We start from the raw sequence: 26542 nt of genomic DNA, 5'->3' as shown, positions 1-26542 counted from the left end.
CAATTCTATGTGTCAACTTGGCTGGGTTATAGTGCCCAGTTGTTTGGTCAAACAATAGTCTGGATGTTGTTGTGAGGGTATGTTTTAGATATAAACGTTTATACTCAGTTGACTTTAAGTAAAGCAGATGACGCGCCATAATGTGGGAGGACCTCATTCAATCAGTTGAATGTTTTAAGAGTAAAAACTGAGGTTCCCCAAAGAAAAAGGAAGTTTTTCCTTAAGACAGCAACATAGAAATTATGTACAAGTTTCCAGTCTGCTGGTCTGTCTTGCAGAGTTTGAACTCAAGATTGCAATGTCATCTCTGACCTGGATTTCACCTCACCATTCTGTCTTATAGATTTCAGATTTGCCAGCCCCTTAATTATCATGTGAGCCAATTCCTTAAATATCTAGACCCTGTAACTATTTTGTAAGCCAATTCCTTAAAAATCCATCCCCCCAACCTCCTTTCTCTTTCTGTGTACACATGTATATCTATAAATATTTATCTATCTGTATTTTCCTTCCTTCCTTCCTTCCTTCCTTCCTTCCTTCCTTCCTTCCTTCCTTCCTTTCTTTCTTTCTTTCTTTCAGAACTCAAAGCCAAAGGGAATGCAACAGACTTTTTTGAAAACTAGGAAAGTTTAATTTCTCCTCCCATAGACTAAACCCAACCTTGGAAATAAAACACATATAATTTCCAAATTTTTCTGGGTGAAATATAGTGAATTAAATTCTACATTAAAAATGAATTGGCTAACATCAATGTTTATTTCACAATAACTAAGCTACAGAACCGACCTACATGCCCTTCAAAAGATGAATGGATAAAGAGAACGTGGTACCTATACACAATAGAATATTACTCAGCCAGAAAAAAATAACTTTATGACTTTTGTGGGTAGATGGATGAATCTGGAGTCTATTATGCTAAGCAAAATAAGGCAATCTCCCAAAGTTTGAAGGTTCTCTCTGAAATGTGGTTACTAACACACAACAAGGAGGGTGGTGGTATAGAATTTCAGTGGATTAGACAAAGGGAAATGAAGGTAAGGGAGAGGACATGGGATTAGGAATAAATCTGACATAACTTTCCTGTCTACATATATAAATACACCACAGTGAAATTCCACATCATGTACAACCACAAGATGGACCTAATTAGAATTATATGTACTCCATGATTGTATAAATATGTCCAGATATACTCTACTGTCACATATAACTAAAAAGAATAAGTAAAAATATCAGGTTGGCTGTATGACTCAGTTCAAACATTTATAAAATGCTTCTGAAGGATCAGCAAGGTCCTTGTTCTGGAAGAATGTATAGACCTAATCCTTTGCAATGGATCTTTCCTCTTATAGTAAATTAACATTTTTTATAGTTGGAAGCTTTAGACATAAGTCTCACAGGCCATTATCAGTGACCTGGGAGCTGAAGACAAAGGTCAAAGTCAGCACTCTGAATATAGGAGTAACAGGCCTATATTCCTTTTCGTTCCCACCCTGAGCTCTGTCTCACCCTTCCCTATCAATAGTGTACGAGTTAGGGATAGCTAGAATATCAAGTTTCTTTGGGACTTTGTAACATATCTACGAAAGTATAGATTCAATTCCTTTGAGGGCAAGAGCCATGACCTTATACTGACCTTCACAGGCGAAATTCAGAGAAATTCACATAATAATTTACAAATGGTAGTCCCAATTCAGATGAAGCCATTTTTGTTCTGAGAAGTAATAACAATGATAATTCTTAGCTACTTTTATAGGCACTATACATGCACAAACACACGCACATGCAAAAAAATATTTGCTTGGTAAATCTTTATGAAGCACTATGTATTCTACAAATATTTTATACATACATAGATATCTATAGCTCTATTTTTTCTAGAATACATTATATAATTATAGTACTCTAAATAATGAACTTATCTTAAAAAGAAAAGGAAGAACTCTTAATATATAAAGTGTGCAGCCAGACTGCTTTCTGCATTCAATAATTTCTATAAGCAGAACAATAAAAAGAGACACAAGTACCTCCTCACTCCTGTCATATATGTTAAAGAAAATAAAAGGAGATGGGGGTCACTTCCGTTACACAATCTGCAGCTAAAATAAAAGCCCTGTTGATTTTGCATATTTCTGATTTCAGGGGCTTGAGTCTTTTACTCCACGGCTCAAACTACTTTTTTGACTCAAGCCCCAGCGTGCAGCTTGTTCAGTACTTTCCTTAAACTTTCAGTTTTCTGTTTCTATCCTTTTCTCAATTATACCTACAGCCTTTCTTCCAGCAAATAAATCTTGTAAAATAGCTAATGTAGAGTGAAATAGAACAGGAAAAGCAGGTATAGAAGAGGCCCAGTGGGAAACCAGCAAATTATGCAGTATATGAAAGGGCAAGAAATAGCAAAAGAGGCCGATTTGTGAGTATTTTCTCCCATTCTTCAGACTGCCCCTTCATTCTGTTGATTGTTTCCTTTGTTGTGCAGAAGCTTTTTAGTTTGATATAATACATTTATCTATTTTTGCTTTTGCTGCCTGGGCTTGTCAGGTCATATCCAAAAAAAAAAAAAAATCCCGGCCAGTCCAAGTTCATAGGTTTTTTTTTCCCCCTATTTTCCTCTGATAGTTCAATAGTTTGATATCTTACAGTAAAGTCTTTAATTTATTTGAGCTGATTTTTCTTATGGTTAGGAATGAGTCTAACTTGACTCTTCTGCACATAGATATCCAATTTTCTCACCATCATTTATTAAAGAGACTGTCCTTTCCCCAGGGTATGTACACTTTTGGTGCATTCCTTGAAAAGCAATTGGCTTTAAGTGCATGGATTTATTTCGGTGTTCTCTGTTCTATTCCACTGATCTGTGTGTCTATTCTTATGCCAGTACCATGCTATTTTGGTTACTCTAGCTTTGTAGTATATTTTGAAGTAAGTAAAATAAACCAGACACAGGAGAACAAAGATGACATGATCTCGCTCATTTGTCGAATCTAAAAAAATTGATCTCATTGAAGTACAGAGCAGAATAATGGATACTCAGGGCTGAAGTGGGGAATGAGAAGAGATTGGTCAATGGGTACAAGATTACAATTAGAAGAAGTAAGTTCTGTTGTTCTGAAGCACAATAGGATGGTTGTAATTAACAATATGACAGTATATATTTCAAAATTCCTATAAAGCATTCTGAATATTCTTATCACAAACATATGATGAATGTTTGAGGTGATGAATATGTCAACACTATGAGGTGATCACTTCACAATGTATACATGTATTGAATCATCACCCTCATAAATATGTGCAATTATGTATTAATTAAAAACAAAACTTATTTAAAAAGTGATTGACAAAGTAAACTCCCAACCTGGAAATTTGGCTTTCCTTCTGAGATCTCAGTTGCCTGTTCAGAAACTGTGGCATCAGTTCACCCAGGAATTATGCAATTTCAGTAAATGCCTAACTAACTCACAAAAGAATTAGCAGGGAGCCAGTGACTGAGAAGCCAGAGTTATCAACTGGGGTGTCAGACTGATGGAATTCTGGGTGAGATTCAGTCAGATTGCACTAACAAATAATAGTAATGCTGAATGGATGAGTATTAAGAAATACTGATCATTTAGATGAAGTCTATGTAGACAGAAAAGTTGAAGTCATGAGTCAGTGAAGTGCAAATACCAACATGGAATCAGATTCCACTAGAGTACAAAACTTCCAAGGATAGTGGAAAGCTGATAGGGGGCATTGGCAGGGTCTGTGCAAAGTTAGATAATATAGGACTTTAGGTCAATGATTTTAAAGACTAAAAAACACCAAAATATAGTGCAGCGTACTTACCTTGAGGTTGCCCTAATGATCATCATATTTATTGCTAACATATGCCTATATTAGTTTTCTTTTGATGCTGTAATACATTATTACAAAGTTTGCAGCTTAACCAGGTACAGGTTAATTATCTCAAAGGACTTTACTGTCAACTGATTGGTTTCTCAGCTCCAGATTTCAGGAGGCTGAATTCAAGGTATTGAGTCTGAGAGGAATCACTTTCAATCTCATTCAGGTTGTTGATAGCCCTGGTTTTTTGTTGTTGTTTATTTGTTTGTTTGTTTGTTTTGCTGTAGGAGGATAGAAGTCTCTGTTTCCATATTGACTGACAGTTAGAAGCCACCCTTAGCTTCTAGAAGCCCCTCTCCAGTCCTCACACATGGGCCCCACATCTCAGAGCCAGAACTAGAGTGTGGACTTCTGCTCTTACTTAGAATCTTGGTGATTTCCCAATTTTACACATCTTTCTTCTGCTTTACCTTCTGCTGCATCTCTCCGACTCCAGGTTGAAATGGCTCTGTACTGTAAGGGCTTGTGTGATTAGATTGATCTCAAACAGATAATCCAGAATTTCTTTCTGTGTTGAGATCCTTTACTTTAATTGCTCCTACAAAGTGCCTTTGCCATATAAGATTACATTTTCACTCTGCCCCAGGTGAGAATTAAGGCATGGATGTCTTGCATGGGGAGAAGACACAATTCTGCCTACCACAATGCCTATATTTTATTATTTGGCTGGCAAAATTACCCAGATATAAAAAGATATAAAAGTTATATCTTAAACTATGGTACATGCCTAAGAAGTTTACAGTTACCCTCTTTCTTGGGAGACACTACATTTCAGAGATTGCTGAGCAAAAATGCATGATTAGACTACAGGAGTTAGAGAATCTTTGGGAATATTATCAGTGAGTTATGATAGTTGATGAAATCATCTTTTTATTCTATGAGATCACGTAGTCTAGTAAATACTACTATAATTCTGAAGTGACAACTACATACACTGGTGTGGGTTGTACCCAGTACAAGGATGCTTATCTGAGGATCAGGAGTGCAGCCTGCACTCCTGGCAATGCCTAAAGAAAGCAATGCCACCCAGGTTCACTGCAGCCCTAGAACTTTCTCCCATTAAGGGTATTATGTGATAATATTAGGTAAGAATTTAACCTGTTCTTATTCCCCGATTTTTTCTTGTCTCAGCCTTGGGGCACCCATCCCTCTTCTCTTGCTTTTTGTCATTTAATTATTGCTTTTCTCAGTTCACCAAGCAGTTTTAAAATATATTGTTTCTCCAGAGTACAACATTTTCTTCATTGATCACATTCTATGTTGGCTTTTTCCTGATACCATCTAAGTGAACACTGTAACTTTATCAGTAATATTTCTTCACACTTTATTTTAGGAAAGGCTATTTCTGGGAAGATGTCTTCCAGAGAGTTCATTTCTTCCATTATGTGAGAATTCCTGTAAAGCTCAACTAAAGAGTGGGGTTCGGACTATCAAAGTACCAGGACTTTGTGGATATTTTTTTCTACTCTATACCACAGTCCAGATGTAATCTGAGTGATTACAGCTGAGTAATCTGAGTGATTCCTTTTTCAGCATTGGCCAACATATTGTTTTTTAAAATTTACTGGTTTTAGTGGAAAAATTATTGGTTCCATAGGACAACAATCTTGTGCTTTGTGAATTTAAAAAAAAAACTATTTATGTTTTAGCAAGACTAGGGGAAAGGGGCTGGCAGAATTTAGTAATTTTTAATTTTAGGTCTGTGATAATCCCCTTGATGTTACTACAGTAAGATACCTGAGACAACTAACTTTATAAAAAGAAAAGCCACAATTTTGTTGGCTCAAAGTCATGGCACTTTATCAACTCAATTCTGGTGAAGATAACAGATGGTAATACATCATGATGGGAGTGTATGTTGGAGCAAAATGGTCACAACTTGAGCCAAAGCAGAGAGAGCAAGCAGACAGAAAGATGCATCTCACAATCCCTTTGAAAGGCATGCCCCAATAACTCAAGGACCTCCCACTAGGGCCCACCTTCTGAAGATTCTACCACCTCCTGGTAGCTTACAATCACAGACCTAGCTCGTGATTGTGGACCTTTAGGGGACACCCAAACCAATATCCAAACCATCACATGGTCCTAGAGACTTTGACTAGTATAAAATGGAAGAGCTTACATTACTCTCCACACCTAGGCTGGTCTTTCCAACATATGATGACCTTCCCCCATCTGTATATTTGCTTGTGTTGTTCCTTCTTTCAAAAATGCATATCCTCCACCATTTTCCTTATGCTATTTACTTTCCACTTCTCTCCTATGGAAATCAAAATATTCTTCAATACATGGCTCCAATCCACTCACTCCCTAACACTCTCTTTGCTCGTGCCATGTAAAAGCAAGTTCATTCCTTTGAACCTCTTTAATGTCTTGGTTCTTTGACTTATAATATTGATCATACAGTAAAATAACAACTTTTCTGGAACATTTTGTATCGAGCTTTCTCCAGACAATGGATAAAAATGCCTGCAGTGTTGTTGTTGTTTTTTTATGACTACATGAAAAGATTTAAGAGACTGTTATTGACAGACCTATAGAAGCATATAGATTGTCAGTAGCAGATTTTAGTGAATTGTATGGAAAATTTATAACTTGTTTATGTTGCAGGTGCTTTAAAGCCTAGAAGTAAAACTTGTTGATCATTTTGTTATGCAATGTTTAGAATGCTCTCATTGACTTGATAGGTATTCATTTTCAAGAAATTAATAATATAAAATATTTTTACATTTTAAATTAAATTTCTGAAGGGAGAAGTTAAAGTATCCTCGATATATTGCTATTAACAGGACAAAATTATAATTTTCTATTTTTTTATATTTCAGGGTGATGCCATACTATTCTAAAAATTAATTATAATGAAGAGAAGGGGAGGGTCATATACTAAATGATAGTTTATAATTCACATATAAATTACAATACAATCATATTTGTGATATAAAATATATGTGTAAAACATGTAACATAATATAAGCTATGTAATATATTAAATTATAAATATGTAAAACAAAGTATGTAACATAATATAAATTATAAGTACTAAAGTTAATTGATAATTAATTATAAAAAATAATTATTATAATATAAAAGGCTTATGATACATACAATATGCCAGGCACTGTTCTGAGTGATTTTTATATATTCACTCATTCAAACCTCACTAGAGTCCTAGAACATTGTTATATTTGTTATCTTCATCTTAAGAAAAGAAAAATACAAAACAAAGAAGTTAGATAAATTTCTAGAGGTCTCACAGCTAATGAGTGGGACAGCCAGTATTTGAAGCCAGGAGGTCTATTTCCATTTACTGTGTTCTAAATCACCAGAGGACATACTAAGTAGAAATTCTTTTGTTTAAATTGATTTTAATTTATGGAAAATTTCCAACAGCCTGAAACCATGGGCCATACCAGTATTTAACAATGAGTGTCAGTGTAGAAAATGAATTCTGAGTAGCTGAGCATGTGGCATACAGAGAGGGTCCTGTGGTCAAATACTGCAGGGAAACACCACATTATATATACTTTTCCATCCTCTCTGTGACGAATGAATACAACTAGAGAAACAATGATCTATGACCTAATGTAGTTGTTCTCTAAACTGCCTGTCTTCCCTTGTTCCCTAGGAAGATGTTAAAATATATACATAAACACACACACACACACACACACACACACACACACACACACACAAACACAATCACATTTCAGTTTCAGCTAAGACCTACTGCATGTTCTTGAACACTTGGAGTTGGGTCCTCAATCAATAGGTTTTATATCTAGTAAAATTTCAAAGCTTAAGAAAAGTTTTTCCTGCTGGAAAATTTGTCTATGTTCTACATTCTGCATGCAGCTTTTATAGTAGAAAGAAACGAAGGAAGGAGGGAGGGAGGAAAGGAGGAAGGAAAGGGGACAAGATTATGGAAATTCCCATTGTTAACCCATTAGTTTCAATTACTTCAAAATTCAGTTACTTTGTACATTTATTGGTTCAGAATGCAATGGTGATTTCTAATCAGGGGCCTACAATACTAGTACAGCTGAAATCACTTAGAAGAAAACTTAGTAAGAGGTCATAAATGAAAATAGAGTTAGCACTGGGATTAGTATTAACATATCAGTGTATCTGTTTAGGACACTTGTTAATTACTAATATAACACAGGTGCTTTGTGACCAACCCCTTTAAGAACATGTTATAAGGCAATTTTCAGCCAACCTACTCTCTGAATTTAGGAAATAGCATGAGAGAAAGTGGTACAAAGCACACATCTGTATTTTAAGAAATCCCTTTTTTCCCAGAAAGCTCATCTTACTTTGTAAGCAACAGAATTGCCACATTAAAATGAACCAGAAATCCTTTTGTTTTAAGGAAATGGAAAAGTTTATTAGCAAAAGCAATCAAAACGCTATTATGGCCTTACTTCTCTGTCCATATTCTTGTGGTTGGATCTAATTTCTCCAGGCAGCGAATCTAATTTTTTCAGTATTTTTCCATTGCTTCACAAGAGAGTTTCGAGAATATTTTCTCAATATGATTTGCAGGTCCATATGTATATATATAGCGTGCAGACAGATCCTAACTTGGCAAATGTTTGATTTTAGTTCAGAACCATAGAAGCATGAGAATATACAAAATTGATAGACCATTTTATTTTATTTCATATATTTTTTTAATTTTTATTGCTGGTTGTTCAAAACATTACATAGTTCTTGACATATCATATTTCACACTTTGATTCAAGTGGGTTATGAACTCCCATTTTTATCCCATATACTGATTGCAGAATCACATCGGTTACACATCCACTGATTTACATATAGCCATACTAGTGTCTGTTGTATTCTGCTGCCTTTCCTATCCTCTACTATCCCCCCTCCCCTCCCCTCCCCTCTTCTCTCTCTACCCCATCTACTGTAATTCATTTCTCCCCCTTGTTTTTTTTTCCCTTTCCCCTCACTTCCTCTTGTGTGTAATTTTGTATAACCATGAGGGTCTCCTTCCAATTCCATGCAGTTTCCCTTCTCTCTCCCTTTCCCTCCTCTCTCCCTTTCCCTCCCACCCCTCATCCCTGTTTAATGTTAATCTTCTTCTCATGCTCTTCCTCCCTACTCTGTTCTTAGTTACTCTCCTTATATCAAAGAAGACATTTGGCATTTGTTTTTTAGGGATTGGCTAGCTTCACTTAGCATAATCTGCCCTAATGCCATCCATTTCCCTGAAAATTCCATGATTTTGTCATTTTTTAATGCAGAGTAATACTCCATTGTGTATAAATGCCACATTTTTTTTTATCCATTCGTCTATTGAAGGGCATCTAGGTTGGTTCCACAGTCTTGCTATTGTGAATTGTGCTGCTATGAACATCGATGTAGCAGTGTCCATGTAGTATGCTCTTTTTAGGTCTTTAGGGAATAGTCCAAGAAGGGGAATAGCTGGGTCAAATGGTGGTTCCATTCCCAGCTTTCCCAGGAATCTCCATACTGCTTTCCAAATTGGCCGCACCAATTTGCAGTCCCACCAGCAATGTACAAGTGTACCCTTTTCCCCACATCCTCGCCAGCACTTGTTGTTGTTTGACTTCATAATGGCTGTCAATCTTACTGGAGTGAGATGGTATCTTGGGGTGGTTTTGATTTGCATTTCTCTGACTGCTAGAGATGGTGAGCATTTTTTCATGTACTTGTTGATTGACTGTATGTCCTCCTCTGAGAAGTGTCTGTTCAGGTCCTTGGCCCATTTGTTGATTGGGTTGTTATCTTATTGTGTAATTTTTTGAGTTCTTTGTATACTCTGGATATTAGGGCTCTATCTGAAGTGTGAGGAGTAAAGATTTGTTCCCAGGATGTAGGCTCCCTATTTACCTCTCTTTTGTTTCTTTTGCTGAGAAAAAACTTTTTAGTTTGAGTAAGTCCCATTTGTTGATTCTAGTTATTAACTCTTGTGCTATGGGTGTCCTATTGAGGAATTTGGAGCCCGACCCCACAGTATGTATATCGTAGCCAAATTTTTCTTCTATCAGATGCCGTGTCTCTGATTTGATATCAAGCTCCTTGATCCATTTTGAGTTAACTTTTGTACATGGCGAGAGAAAGGGATTCAGTTTCATTTTGTTGCATATGTATTTCCAGTTTTCCCAGCACCATTTGTTGAAGATGCTATCCTTCCTCCATTGCATGCTTTTAGCCCCTTTATCAAATATAAGATAGTTGTAATTTTGTGGATTGGTTTCTGTGTCCTCTATTCTGTACCGTTTGTCCACCCACCTGTTTTGGTACCAGTACCATGCTGTTTTTGTTACTATTGCTCTGTAGTATAGGTTGAAATCTGGTATCGCTATATCGCCTGATTCACACATCCTACTTAGAGTTGTTTTTGCTATTCTGGGTCTTTTATTTTTCCATATGAATTTCATGATTGCTTTATCTATTTCTATAAGAAATGCCATTGGGATTTTGATTGGCATTGCATTAAACCTATAGAGAACTTTTGGTAATATCGCCATTTTGATGATGTTAGTTCTGCCTATCCATGAACAGGGTATATTTTTCCATCCTCTAAGATCTTCTTCTATTTATCTCTTTAGGGTTCCGTAGTTTTCATTGTATAAGTCTTTCACCTCTTTTGTTAGGTTGATTCCCAAGTATTTTATTTTTTTTGAGGATATTGTGAATGGAGTGGTTGTCCTCATTTCCATTTCAGAAGATTTGTCGCTGATATACAGGAATGCCTTCGATTTATGCGTGTTGATTTTATATCCTGCCACTTTGCTGAATTCATTTATTAGTTCTAGTAGTTTCTTTATAGACCCTTTTGGGTCTGGTAGGTATAGTCTCATATCTTCCGCAAATAGTGATAATTTAAGTTCTTCTTTTCCTATTTTTATGCCTTTAATTTCTTTTGTCTGTCTAATTGCTCTGGCCAGTGTTTCGAGAACTATGTTGAACAGAAGTGGAGAGAGAGGGCATCCCTGTCTTGTTCCAGATTTTAGAGGGAATGCCTTCAGTTTTTCTCCATTCAGAATAATGCTAGCCTGAGGCTTAGCATAAATTGCTTTTACAATATTGAGGTATGTTCCTGTTATCCCTAGTTTTTCTAGAGTTTTGAACATAAAGGGATGCTGTACTTTGTCGAATGCTTTTTCCGCATCTATCGAGATGATCATATGGTTCTTATTTTTAAGTCTATTGATGTGGTGAATAACATTTATTGATTTCCGTATATTGAACCAGCCTTGCATCCCAGGGATGAATCCTACTTGATCATGGTGTACAATTTTTTTGATATGTTTTTGTATCCGATTCGCCAGAATTTTATTGAGGATTTTTGCATCTAGGTTCATTAGAGATATTGGTCTGTAGTTTTCTTTCTTTGAAGTGTCTTTGTCTGGTTTAGGTATCAGGGTGATGTTGGCCTCATAGAAAAAGAGGGAGAACTTCCAAATTCATTCTATTTCCTGAAGTAGCTTGAAAAGTATTGGTATTAGTTCTTTTTTAAAGGTTTTGTAAAACTCTGCTGTATACCCATCCGGTCCTGGGCTTTTCTTAGTTGGTAGTCTTTTGATGGTTTCTTCTATTTCCTCAATTGATATTGGTCTGTTTAGGTTGTCTATATCCTCCTGACTCAATCTGGGCAGATAATATGACTTAAGAAAATTATCTATGCCTTCACTATCCTCTATTTTATTGGAGTATAAGGATTCAAAATAATTTCTAATTATCTTCTGTATTTCTGAAGTGTCTGTTGTGATATTGCCTTTTTCATCCCGTATGCTAGTAATTTGAGTTTTCTCTCTTCTTCTCTTCATTAGCATGGCTAAGGGTCTGTCGATCTTATTTATTTTTTCAAAGAACCAACTTTTAGTTTTGTCAATTTTTTCAATTGTTTCTTTTGTTTTGATTTCATTAATTTCAGCTCTGATTTTAATTATTTCTTGCCTTCTACTTCTTTTTCTGTTGTTTTGCTCTTCATTTTCTAGGATTTTGAGATGAAGTATGAGATCATTTATTTGTTGGTTTTTTCTTTTTTTAAGGAATGAACTCCAAGCAATGAATTTTCCTCTTGGAACTGCTTTCATTGTGTCCCATAGATTCCGATATGTTGTGTGTGTGTGTTTTCATTTATCTCTAAGAATTTTTTAATTTCCTCCTTGATGTCTTCTATAACCCATTGATCATTCAGTAACCTATTGTTCATTCTCCAAGAGATGCATGATTTTTCCTTCCTTATTTTATCGTTGATTTCCAGTTTCATTCCATTATGGTCAGATAAGATGCACGGTATTATCTCTACTCCTTTATAATGTCTAAGAGTTGCCCTGTGACATAATATATGATCTATTTTTGAGAAGGATCCATGTGCTGCTGAGAAAAAAGTGTAACTGCTTGTTGTCGGGTGGTGTATTCTATATATGTCAATTAAGTCTAAGTTATTAATTGTATTATTGAGTTCTATAGTTTCTTTATTCAACTTTTGTTTGGAAGATCTGTCCAGTGGTGAGAGAGGTGTTTTGAAGTCTCCCATAATTATTGTATGGTGGTCTATTAGACTCTTGAACTTGAGAAGAGTTTGTTTGATGAACATAGCTGCACCATTGTTTGGGGCATATATATTTATGATTGTTATGTCTTGTTGGTGTATGGTTCCCTTGAGCAGTATGTAGTGTCCCTCTTTATCCCTTTTAATTAACTTTGGCTTGAAATCTATTTTATTTGATATGAGTATGGACACTCCTGCTTGTTTCCGAAGTCCATATGAGTGTTATGATTTTTCCCAACCTTTCACCTTCAGTCTATGTATGTCTTTTCTTATCAAATGTGTCTCTTGTAGGCAGCATATTGTTGGATCTTTTTTTTTTTTTTGATCCATTCTACTAGCCTGTGTCTCTTAATTGGTGAGTTTAAGCCAATAACATTTAGGGTTATTATTGAGATATGGATTGTTCTTCCAGCCATATTTGTTTATTTATGTTACTTAACATGGTTTGTTTTTCCTCTTTGATTATTTTTTCCCTTTATGTACTACCTCCCACTATTGGTTTTCATTGTTATTTTCCATTTCCAATTCCTGTAATGTTTTGGCGAGGATGTTTTGAAGAGATGGTTTTCTAGCTGCAAATTCTTTAAACTTTTGTTTATCGTGGAAGGTTTTAATTTCATCTTCCATCCTGAAGCTTAATTTCGCTGGATAAACAATTCTTGGTTGGAACCCATTTTCTTTCAGCGTTTGAAATATGTTGTTCCAGGATCTTCTAGCTTTCAGAGTCTGTGTTGAAAGATCAGCTGTTATCCTGATTGGTTTACCCCTAAATGTAATCTGCTTCCTTTCTCTTGTAGCTTTTAAAATTCTCTCCTTATTCTGTATGTTGGGCATCTTCATTATAATGTGTCTAGGTGTGGATCTCTTATGATTTTGCACATTCTGCATCCTGTAGGCTTCTAGGATTTGGGATTCTGTCTCATTCTTCAAGTCTGGAAAGTTTTCTCATATTATTTCATTGAACAGTTGCTCATTCCTTTGGTTTGGACCTCTATACCTTCCTATATCCCAATGACTCTTAAGTTTGGTCTCTTTATGTTATCCCATATTTCTTGGATGTTCTGCTCATAGTTTCTTAACAGTCTTGCTGAGCTGACTATGTTCTTTTCAAGTTGAAATACTTTGTCTTCATTGTCTGATGTTCTATCTTCTAAGTGTTCTACTCTGCTGGTAGTATTCTCATTTGAGTTTTTAATTTGGTTGATTGCTTCCTGCATTTCTAGGATTTCTGTTTGTTTGTTTTTTATAACCTCTATCTCCCTGTATATTTGATCTTTTGCTCCTTGGATTTGGTTATATAATTCATTGTCGAAGTTATCTTTCATTGTCTGATTTTGCTGTCTAATGTCTTCCTTGAGACTCCAGATCATCTGAAGCATGTATATCCTGAATTCTTTATCTGATATTCCATCTGCTGCAGATATTACCTCTTCTAAAGTTGAGTTGACCTGCATTGCTTGTGGTCCTTTCTTTCCTTGTCTTTTCATACTGCTCGTGTTTCTTCCTGCTTCGTGAAACTGTTGTGTTATTGAATTTCCCCCTATATATTTATATTGCTCTTATATAGTTGCAAAGTCTCCCTTGCAGGCGCGGGCGGTGGCTGTGCTCCACCTCCAATTGGGGTGATCTGTCTATCATGCCGGCGGGCCGCTGGGCCCCTTCTCCAGGTTGCGTGGTCTGCCTACCTTATGGGCAACGGCTGGGCCCCTCCTCCAATAGGGGTGATCTGTCTACCACGCTGGCGGGCCTCTGGGCCCGTTCTCCAGGTTACAGGTCTGCCTTCCTTGCAGGTGCAGGTGGCGGCTGTGCCCCTCCTCCAATTGGGGTGATCTTTCAACTAGGCCGGCGGGCTGCTGGGCCCCTTCTCCGTGACGCGTGGTCTGCCTACCTTGCGGGCGGCAGCTGGGCCCTTCCTCCAATTGGGGTGATGTGTCTACCACACCGGCAGGCCGCTGGGCCTGTTCTGCCGGTCGGTCACAGGTCTCGATAGACCATTTTAATAGGAAAAATGGCTAATGTGCTTCATTAACACCATCTTTCATAAAAACTTTATTTTTATAATGATATTTTACTGGGATAATTTTCTATAATTTTTAGACACACTTCTAATTCGTATTGCCTGTAGCTTCTACACTGTGACTAGAAGTTTATTCAGAGACAGATATAGCCCTTGTATCATTTCTCTTTCTTTTTTTAAAAAAATCTTTCAACATTATCACTGAGTATTGTTCTCTGCTCCCCCACAGAAATGTCTGTGTATGTATTTGTGTGTGTACACACACAAAGAAGCAGCCTTTTGTGTTTTTGTGATCATACAAGAAGAAGGGAAAGAAACTTCAAAAGATCCACTGGAATTCGGTGGCTGGGAAAAACTGAAGTAATTCAGGGTTTACTGTTAAATCAAGATGTTTTAGGCTTGAGGGCAGCCTTTGGGCTAAGGGCCTCAGATGCCTAAAGAAGAAAACCTTCAATTCAGACATGAATTAGGCAATAAGGGAGTTGAGAAAAGCTACTGGAAATTATATATAAAGCTTACCATATGACAGATTCTCTGAAAATAGTGAGTCACTGTCTCAAAACCACTGTCTCGTGTCAAAGGGACGTAACCCAGAAAATCAGTTATTAATTATGACAAATGCAGAGATAGATGCATTGATCTTTTACCCCGGCTTCCCTCCCTGTCTGCCTTAGCTCATCCAACAAGTATTTACTGAACATCTATTACATGTCAAATCATGGCAATGAACAAGACAAAGACCCTGGCCTCAGGCTTTTTACAGACTCTATCATGCTGTAGTCAGGGGTGACTTGTGCTTCCTGGTAGCCTACAAGCTACTTAAGAGAAAAAAGCATGTCTTCTCTATTTAATAGCTCCTTGGGTGTTGTGTGCTACCCCACACACAGGATGTGACCAACAGTTTTGTCTAATCCAGTGGCATTTCCAACCACCCAGTAGTTCAACCTAGAAATGTCAATGAATTAAACTCTTCTCTTTCCCATGTCTTTTCTTAGTCAATCAAGAAATTGGTCCTATCAGTTTTACTTCCTAATTAGCACTCTGCTATATCCCTGATTCTGTGTTTGCTCTGGCATTTCCTTTGTTCCAGTCAAATAATTGATCTTCAGGGCTAATTAGCATCTGCACTCCAAGTCTTGTTTATTTCCAATCCATCTCTTTTACTGCCACATGAGTTATTCTTCTACACTCCAGGAAGGACGATATTAAGTTCTGCTTTAAACTTTTGACAAGCCTCACATCTTTTACTTTTTAGAAACTCCCATCTTTTACTGGTCCACAAAGGCCTCCTTTGCCTGACCCTGGCAGCCTTGACTCCCTTCATTCTACATCATCCAGATTATACTCAATGTCAAACAAAACACCTACCATCCTTCCAGAAGCACCATGATTTTCACCACACAGGACCATTGTACATATTGTTTCCTCTGCTTAAAATAATCATTACTCAGACCCAGTAAATATAGTGTCCTGGAAATAATTTTTACTCTTTTGATTTAAATGTTTTAATTTTAATTGATTGTATACAGGTGATTAGAAATCAACTGGAGATCAGAGTTTGTAAAATATTACAAATAGGACCATTGTCTCTCTAGAAATCAATTCTCTTCTAGAAATCCTTGCTTCCTTCTCCTTCATAAAAACCAGTAGAAAGCACATGTAGGTAAAACTATCAAAAACACACCACATTTTTATTTATTTTGATATCTTTATGTATCTATTTTTCTTTGGCTAGACAATTGCATTTACATGATCCACAATAATACATAACAATGTATTTATTCAACATCATTTTTAAAACTAAGATCAAGTGTGGTTTTTGTTTGTGTGTGTAAGGGTATGAGCGTGCTGGGGATTGAACCCAGGAATGATTAACCACTGAGCCATATTCTTTTTATATTTTATTTAGAGACAGGATCTCACTGAGTTGTTTAGGGCCTCCCTAAGTTGCTGAGGCTGGCTTTAAATTTGCAGTCTTCCTGCCTCAGCCTCCCCAGCTACTGGAGACCATGTCATTTTAAAGCAAAGAAAGCATTCTGAATGACTAGGTGGACAAATAGAGCATTGATTTCTTCTCTTTGGGTTATAATGTAATAGAACATTGAATAACTTGACACAAGCCGATAATTTACAATGAATGGTAAGTCCACATAATGTCAGAACAGCCTTCATTCTCAGAAATATAGGAAAGAGCAAGCAACACTGGAACACGGGCACATGACAGATTGCATTGGCCCTAAGAAGACCCTTGATGAAGAAGACAATGGAGGACCTTGAATATTTACTTAAGGTATATTCTCCAGATGTCATCAAAAACTTTTGAGTGATTTTAGAGTATCTTTAGATTACTAAATCTTGGACATGGAAAATAATGTCTTGGATTGGGTGGAACTGGTGGCACAAAAACCCAAACTTGGAAGGACATTAAAATATATCAGTATTCTCATTTATTATTTTCCCAGAGGACATCAGTCCATAATATTGTTTATTGACAATGAATAAAATAGAATTTAATCTTAGCTACTACCTGTTGACCAGGGTGGCTAAATGGAAATGTGCAGAGGGTAGACAAGGATCAGACTACAGCACAAGAAAAATGGACAGAGTATAGTCATTTAAGCCAATTATATGACCTTCCTGGTGCAATAGATTTTGTTAAGTTGGACTGTGGTTTACTGTCCTAGTTCAGTTCTCACAGGTGCAGCATGGTGACCTGAAGTCTGAAATCTTTCATCCTTTAGGCTCCAAAAAGCCATATCTTCTCAATGAAACATATTATTTTATTTGTAGTTCCAGTGACTGTCACATCAATCTTCAATTAAAAGAATTATCCTGTGTGATGCAGCTTTTAGTCACTTGCAAGGCAATTAAATAAAGTCATTGCTGATGATTGTATGACTTGAATGTGGAGGTCAATAGTAAATTTCTATCATCCTAACAGTCATTCAAGAAAGAACTAATTAGACTCACTAACTCAGAATCTATAAATCTTATTGTCACATTAAATACACTAGCATAGAAAGCTTAATATAGCTTCATACTACAACACGGCTGACTTATTAGATTTTTCACTGCCAAAGAATAGTATCATTTAAGTTTCGACTTACATAAAATTTGATATATATTTTATATGAAAAATAAAGTCACTAGTTATAAAAATTATTTATGCCACCTTTGTAAATTATATAAAAATGAAACAAACTGATGTTTATGAAGTAGTTAAAAATTCTACAGAAAACTCTGTCCTTTATATTTGCTTTAAAGGACTATTGTGATCCAATTGAAGTATGCATGACCAGTAATCTAATTGATAAATTGAACAGAAAACAGGATGTGACATATTAACGTGAAAAAATTATAAACTAGACACTAGGATATGAAAGATATAAAAATGACTTTTTGTCAGTGAAATAATGATTTGGATGAGTAAGATAAACTATAAGCAACTAACTCTCTATAAATCTGCCACCCAACTCTTCCAAAGCTAGAAGTATACTCAATATGTCACGAATATTTTACTAATATATGGCACAACCCTGGGATTCAATAAATATATGTTAAGTAAAACACAATTACGTGTGGTAGCTATAGCAAAAATCAAACTAATAAAGAAACAACTTGAATTTGATCATCGGCTTAGCAAATATATATTTTGTACCTACAATTCCAATCTCTCCTATCTGGAAATGCGAAGACATAAAATAATAGTAATAAATATTTCCAGAGCATTTTAATAAATACAAAGTTTTCTCATATGTGCACATTTTCATTTTCACAATGACAAGCCTCTATAAAAATTAAGGATTTCAGTTTCTATCAATTTGGTAGAGAAAAATGTGCAGAGAACCACTTGTTGGTATGGACTACACAAGTAAAATGCATTGATAATATGTCTTAAAGTGTAACTGACTGTTGAGAAAAACTATATAAAATTAAATCAAAATGAAAGAACTTTCAAAGGAGGTAACAAAGATCCTAGGAATATTATTTTCCCTGAGGATATTGCTTAATCTCTGGTGACATAGGGAACTTTGATTTCTTACAAAATGACAAGCCTAATACAATTTTTTTCATCTATAAAAAGGGACATAATTTATTTATTTTTTCTTTAGAATCTCTTAACAAGCCCAGGAAATCAACAATTCTAGTCAACATTGTATTGGAAATACTGATCATAGTATGAGGATGATAAAGGAGTAACAACTAAGAATTATAAAAGAAGAAAAAAACCTCTCCTTTTTAAAGTGAATGGCATCGCAGTCTATTGTACAGATTTCCTAACCTCCTTTCAAGATGTTCATAGAGTTAATGGAGATTTAGTATTCTAGTTTTATACAAAATCTACATCCCGAATCCTGATCACATTTCTATATATCAGAAAAGGAAATGCTTATTTTGCTCAAAGACATCATTTCTAAAAGGCAAAATATTAGGTCATCTAAGAGAATAATATTCAAATTGTACACAAGATTCTTATAGAAAAAAAGTGAACCTGTTTGAAAAGCATTCAAAAAGATTTAAAGAAATGCAGATGTTCATCAATAGAAAATCTCAAAGACCCAATTTCATTAAAAAACTGACTCAAATTTTCATTCTAATCAAATATGTTTATAAGCAGTATCCCAAACAAAGTCATAAGCTTGAAAATCTGATGCACAAATCTCTAAGGAAAACATCTATGAATTACCTATGACATGAAAAAGTACCCAGAATGTATCAATTTCCTAAGAATAAATAAGGCAAGCACAATAGAAAAAAATGGACAAAAGACATGATGAAGTCTTTTGAAATAATGCAATTGTGAGTGGCCCTCAAACACGTGAAGGCTGTTATTAACATATCTATCAGACTGGAAAATATTTAAAATTTAAAAACAGCAAATGTTGGTGAGAATGTAAGCAGAGGATGCAAGCATGTAAGCAAATTATAGTGTTGATATGACTAAAAATCCTTATAACATATATTTTAGAAATCAGTTTAGCAATACAAAATGAATTACCCATAACACAGTAATTCCATACCTCCTCAACACTCTATGTACAGCAAGAAAACATAAACAAAGTGTTCATAAAAACTATTTACAAAATTCTTAAAATTGGAAATAATCCAAATACCCCCCAATGGTAGAATAATGGATTTCAATATAAAATGAAGTAGAACAGTAAACATTAATGAATTATGACTACTGTTTTAATAGGGATGAATTTCAAAAATGATAATGAAAGAGTAGGAATGTGAATGATATACATGTTAGTTCTATTATGTCAATCTCAAAAAAGCACAGCTAAATCTAAATAATATATTGTTTATGAATAATTAACACATTTTGGATTGAATATCTGTGTCTCCTCCAAACTCATATTAAAGCCATAAATACTAATGTGGAGTTGTTTAGAGTTGGGGCATTTGAGAGGTAACTCAGGTGAGATGAGATTGTAAGCATTGGACCTCATGGTGGGACTATTCCCTTAACTGAAGACACATCAGAGAATTTGCTGCCTTATGTAAGCACACAAAGAAGTAGCTGTATGAACTCACAAAGAGATGACAGCTAACAATGAGGTAAGAGAAGAGGCTCAGAAAGTAATCCTCCTTGGCTAGTGCCTTCTTCTTGGAATCTCCACCCTCCAAAGCTGAGATATAAATTTGGTTGGTTATGTCTGTGATATTTTATTATTGCAACTCAAGCTGACTAACATGTTGCACATATAAAGTTACTAGAGAAAGCTAAGAAATGATTAACACAAATGTAATTTTGTAGTCTTTAATAATGCCTGAGTCAGAGAAGGTGAGAAATTGAAAGAAACTGAAGGCACCAATACTAGCATTGTATTAAAATTTAAAAAGACATTTGGGGAATCCTTTACTCTTCATTCCAGGAATACTTTGTGCCCATGGCTCTATGAGACTTCAGGGATAGTGTGAGAAGAAAAGCAAAGAAAACTCACCCATAATACTCAATTTGATGTTTGCCACATGCTCAATGAAGTATCCACAATGCAACACTGAAATGAAAAATACTAATAGGAAAGTGGTAGAGGATTGAAAAGACTTCAAGAGAAATTGCCATTGAGCAAACAATATAACAACATTGAGGAGAAAGTTGGACTCAGATAGGAAGAAAGTCAAATGATGTGATTCACTTCCATTCATTTAGTAGGAAAAAAGTGATCATGGTATGGAATTGGGCAATAAATAATATTTATATTTGAATATAATATACTCAAATATGTAAATATAATATATAATAAAATTGATAGCACTTTTAACTCATATTTATTACTTCATAATATTGTTACAATTATCTAATCAAACTGATTCCATTGCTAAATGCTAACTATATATGAGGACATGGAGTGATTTAAAATTTATCTCTTATCTCTAAAATGTCTTCACTAAATCCCCCAAAGTATAAGATTTCTATAAAGAATCTTCAATTAAAAAATAAAAATGAACAGATGTTTAACCAATAAAACTACAAATTAATAAACTTGCATACTAATTATTGGATGAAGTTAAAAAAAAAAAAACTCAATTATATGCTATTTGAAAATGTTACAAATGTATTGCAAGCAGAACTGTACTCAGAGTCATTAATTCTGTTCTAAGTTCTTGTAATGTTTGGAAAATAAAAAGTAATGCAAATAAGTTTTATAAGCCATAGAAAATTGTGCAAATTCTTAATAGTGAATTAGAGAACATTTTTTAAAGAGTGTTATTGACATATAGGAGTTAGTTCTTTGAGGGGGGAATTTAAATAAATATAGTCTAATAAAGAAGAGAGAAATAAATTTAATTGTAAAATTAAAATGAAGAGAATTTAGTAGATTTGGTTCTTTGAACTATAATCAAATATTATTTATAATGTTATGCTAAAGAATTTGAAACTTTTGAATGGATGTTTCTGGTGATTGATTCATAGGGGATGGAAATTCCCACATAGCTTAGTAATAATGGAGAGAGAAACATGAAACTCTCCATGTGCCAAACACTTCTCTCTAAAATAAGCTCAGAGACCAAATGACTTATGGATAAATTCTTTTCAAATTTTGGAGCTGCTCATAATTCCCAGAGCATATAAATTCTTTCAGAGCATATAAAAAAGATATAAAACTTCACACTTATTTTAAAAACATGAATAACCATGACAATAAATCTTGATAAAGACAGTATAAAACCAAACCTGCAAAACAGTCTCCTTTTTAATTCTCTCTCTCTCTCTCTCTCTCTCTCTCTCTCTCTCTCTCTCTCTCACACACACACACACACACACACACACACACATACACACGACTAACAAAGTCACAGTGGGATTTGAGGGAAGAGCTTTGTGGGAAAAGAGTCTTGACAAAGTGACTTAAAGACTAATAGAGTGGCCTAAAATGGAAAAAAAAAAAAGTCATGAATAGTAATAAGTTGTAAATAGGTCTGGCCACCGACTTAAGCTGTTCATCATTGGGCAAGTTGATCAGCATCTTTTCCCTGATCTTTTAAATGAAAGGAGTAGCCTCAAAATTGCCTGGCATAAATTCAACTTGGATAAAATATGTAATGCTTTTTACATAATGCCGGTATACTGGTAAGGGTTCATAAATATTAGCAAATTTTACAATTAACATACCTAACACCAATCTCCAGAAAAGCAGTACAACATTGGCACAGAATTAGAAGACCACTCAACAAATCAAACAGTTGAGACATAGAAAAAAAGCTTTGAAATTATTCAATTTATTACAAATATCCCAGCAGAAATATTGAAGAAGAATAAGAATTATTTTTATATGATTCTGTGGTAATATCTCATTTACTAATCCATCACCTGTTATTGACTAGTTTATGTTCATAGGATATAATGGACTCTCCCAGTATACACCCAATTCAGGGCAGACTAAACACTTCCAATTTCCCTTTTCCCAGGTCTTAGCAGCTTGTAGCTTAGACCATCTTTAGAAGCTTGCAAATGTTACATAAAATTGATTCTTAATTTAAAGAGAGAAAGAGATAAATAAGAATTTCACAGCTAACTCAAAACACAGTTAACACAAAACTTGTAATTAGGCGCAAATTAATTTGAAGCAGACTGACATTCTCTAGTAGGAAGTTTGGATAGCAGAAACAGTTTTCTCTTTCTTCACACTTACTTCTCTCTGGAATTTACAACCTGCTGCAATCGGCCTGCAATTTAGGAACTGCTTATTTTTAAGTCCAGCTTAATGACAGTTTCTCTTTCTTCTTTCCTCTCCTCCCCTTCCCTACTCCCAGCTCCTCTACAATTGGACCCTGAAACTAATAAATGGTGTAGTCAGGATTGGAGCCAGGCTGTCTGTCTCTATAATCTGCACTCTTATATACAATATTATGAGCTGTTTTCACTCACAGCACTTCTGACACCACGTGTGAAGAATTTTTCCTCTATCCAACAACCAATTCTCCAATTCTACAGACACAAACTCAGTGTTCTATCATTCAATTCAATTCCGACACTAACTGCCTAGAGTTAGTACAGACCCCACAAGTTGTCAATCAGAGAAGACTGCCCCATTTCAGATGTCTGTCACAAGTCCCAAGTTTCCACCCATTGTAAGGAAAATAAAAGGGAGACACAGAGACAAGATGCAGAGGCAGGAAAGAAAGATGGCAGAATGGCATTAGAATGGTCAAGCTGCAGCCTTGTTTGTATCAATAGGTTACTTTAGGTCAATGGCATCATTACTATGTATTGTTCATCGTATTACTAGGCAGGTTACAGACTTAGCAACATTATGCAGCTTATTCCTCAGTTACATACTAAGTTGCAGTGTGCAATGTTAGGAGCTTTTTGTAGCTCTCAAAAATGTCTATTGGATAAAGTTACTGTTATGTGGACAGAAACATTGTGGTTGTCTAACAAGAGAGTTGCTTTATTCCCACAGCTGTGTGCCTGACAATATTGAGGCTGATAAGACTCTAGTGGCATTGCCACAGCAGCTAGCCATAGCACATGTATTAGTCATCTTACTAGTTCCTAGGAGAAACTGCAGGGCATTCTAAAGGTAGGAAACAAGAGTGCCAGTCACCCACTGGGAGTTTGCTTACCAGAGGAACGCTTCTCTGTATATTTCCAAGGTAAGAATCCCTACAACCCATATTTCTAAACAACTGGCTATAAATTGGGGATTCCCAGGAAAGCCTCCTTCTCAGATTTGATAATTTTCAGAATGACTCAAATCTCAGGAAAGCACGTCAGTATTTCCAGTTTATTATAAAGGATGCAGCAGAAACAACCAAATGAAAGAGTTACAAGTTTCCACCCACTGTAAGGAAAATAAAAGGGAGACACAGAGACAAGATGCAGAAGCAGGAAAGAAACATGGCAGGATGGCAGAATATTTTTTGCTTTATTTTTTATTTTATTTTTTGCTTTATTCTATCCCCAGGATTTGTATTTATTTATGTATTTCTTTATGCCATTAATTTTTAAATGTAAAATAATTTTCATATCTTTTATTATAAATATTAACTCATACTAATTGTATAAATGAATTGATTTCATTATGACATTTCCATATGTGCATTCGTGTTTTAATTGTATCCACCTTCTCTAATTCCTTCTCTTGCCCTCCCCTCCTACCCTCTCCACCATACCCCATCCCAATCAGTCTCCTAAGAGTCCCTCTAATACTTTTAGGTGATTCTTTCTTCCTCCTCCTCCTCTTTTTTTTTTTTTTTTTTTTTTTTGTGATGCTAGGGATTGAACCCAGCATCTTGTGCATGCAAGGCAAGCACTCTACAAACTGGGCTACATCTCCACCTCCACCTCCCCTTCCTCCTCCTCCTCCTCCTCCTCCTCCTCCTCCTCCTCCTCCTCCTCCTTCTTCTTCTTCTTCTTCTTCTTCATTTTTTAGCTTCCATACATAAGACAAAATTGGTGACTGGTACTTGTCTTTCTATGTCTGTCTAATTTCGCTTCATGGGATAACTCCCAGTTATATCCATTTTCCTGCTATTCATATGATTTCTTTCTTCTTTATGACTCAATTCTACCCCATTATGTATATATGAAACATTTCCTTCATCCATTCATCTGTTGATGGGTACCTAGATGAATTCACTAAGTTTTCTATTACAGAGAGTGCCATAGTACAGATAGGTATGCAGATAGATATTGTATGGTGACTTCATTTTCAGATAGGTATGTAGATAGATATTGTATGGTGACTTCATTTTCTTCATATGTTTTCCTAGGAATAGTGTAGCTGTATCATATGGTAGCTCTGCTACCATTCTGCTTTCCATAGTGGCTATAGTACTTTTTATTCCCACAAAACAGTATGTATGGGTTAGTTTTACTCCACATCCTTATCAGAAGCATTTGTTTTAATAATAGCCATTCTCATTGGGTGAGGTAGGATCACAATGTAGTTTTGATTTGTGTTTTCTTGATGGCTAAAGATGTTAAGCATCTTTTCATGTACTGTCTATTTGTACTTCTCTTGAAAAGTGTGTGTCAGATCGTTTGACACACACACCCCCTTTATTAGAATACTCATCCTTTTGATTCAAGTTTTCATTTAGGTTCTTTGTATATTCTGGATATGAATCCTCTGTCAGATGAATAGCTGTCAAAGGTATTCTCCCACTCTATAGGTTCCCTTCATTCTGTTGTTTCCTTTGCTGTACAGAAACTTTTTAATTTGACATTATTCCATTTGTCAGTTTTTGCTTTTATATCCTGATCCTGAGCTATTGGAGTCCTATTCTAACAATCATAGCCTCTGCCAAACTCTCGAGGTGTTTCCACTTTCCTGTAACAGTTTCAAAATTACAGGTCTTATTTTAAGGTTTCTAATCAATTTTGTGTTGAGGGGAAGGAGGAGATGTAGCCCAGTTGGTAGTTTTACATGTTGAGAGATAGGGATCTTTTGAATCTTCTATAGTTGATATTAATGCTCCCCACACTATTTGTGGAGGAGGATGTTCTCAATGTGTGGATTTATTTCAGGATTCTTTATTCTATTCCATTGACTTACATCTCTGTTTTAAGTCAACACCATCCTGTTTTTGTTACTATGGCTCTGTAGCATATTTTGAAATAAGGTATTGCAAGGTCTCTAGCATCACTCTCTTTGCTCAGGGTTGCTTTGGCCATTTGGGGTCTTTTGTGCTTCCGAATGAACTGTAGGGTTGTTTTTTTCCCTAGTTCTGTGACAGATTTTATTGATATTTTGATGGGAAATGAATCTGTAGATCACTTTCGGTAATATGACTATTTTAACAACATTAAATCTCCTAGTTTATGAACATGGGACATTTTTCCACCTCCAAATCCTCTTCAATCTTTTTCTTCAGTGTTTCAATCATCTTCATTGAAGAGGTATTTCAACTCTTTGACTGGGTTTATTCATAGGTGTTTTATAATTTTTTGAGGCTATTGTGAATTAAACTGGAAGAAAAACAATTTTTATAAAGAATGAAGTTTCACTAGATACTGTCTTCACTAAATATTGCGAAGTGAGTTTTCAGTAGAATCAATTTGTTATATTCTGTTCTTACATTGAATTAAGTAATTGTGTTTCATAAGGAGAAGCCTATAATTTTTAGCTAGTCTTAAAATGTTTATGATTCAGAAAAGTTTTAAGAAACAGGTGTATATTTTGAACTTAAAGGTCTTTAGGAATAAGTTTTCTAACAAAAGGGAAAATAATAAAGAAATTTCAAACAAAATTCAATTTAGAAAAATTATTATCAAGGAATATTTTATTCACTATCATATACATATTTTTAATATCATTTCATACAACTTCTGTTTATGTATTTATTTAGTACTGGTGATTGAGCCCAGGGCCTCCTGCATGTTAGATAAATGTGCTATCACTGAGCTACTCCCAGTATACTCCCAGATTACAATCCATTTTTTTGTGTGTGGTGGGGGTGTACTGGGGATTGAATTCAGGAACATTTGACCACTGAGCCACATCCACAGCCCTACTTTGTATTTTATTTAGAGACAGGTTCTGATTGAGTTGCTTAGTGCCTCGCTTTTGCTAAGACTGGCTTTGAACTCACGATCCTCCAGCCTCAGCCTTCTGAGCTGCTGGGATTCTATAATACGTGTGCCACCACAT

The sequence above is a fragment of the Marmota flaviventris genome, chromosome 16, assembly GCF_047511675.1.
Source record: "Marmota flaviventris isolate mMarFla1 chromosome 16, mMarFla1.hap1, whole genome shotgun sequence".
Lineage (NCBI taxonomy): Eukaryota > Metazoa > Chordata > Mammalia > Rodentia > Sciuridae > Marmota > Marmota flaviventris.
This window is presented reverse-complemented; position numbering follows the sequence as displayed.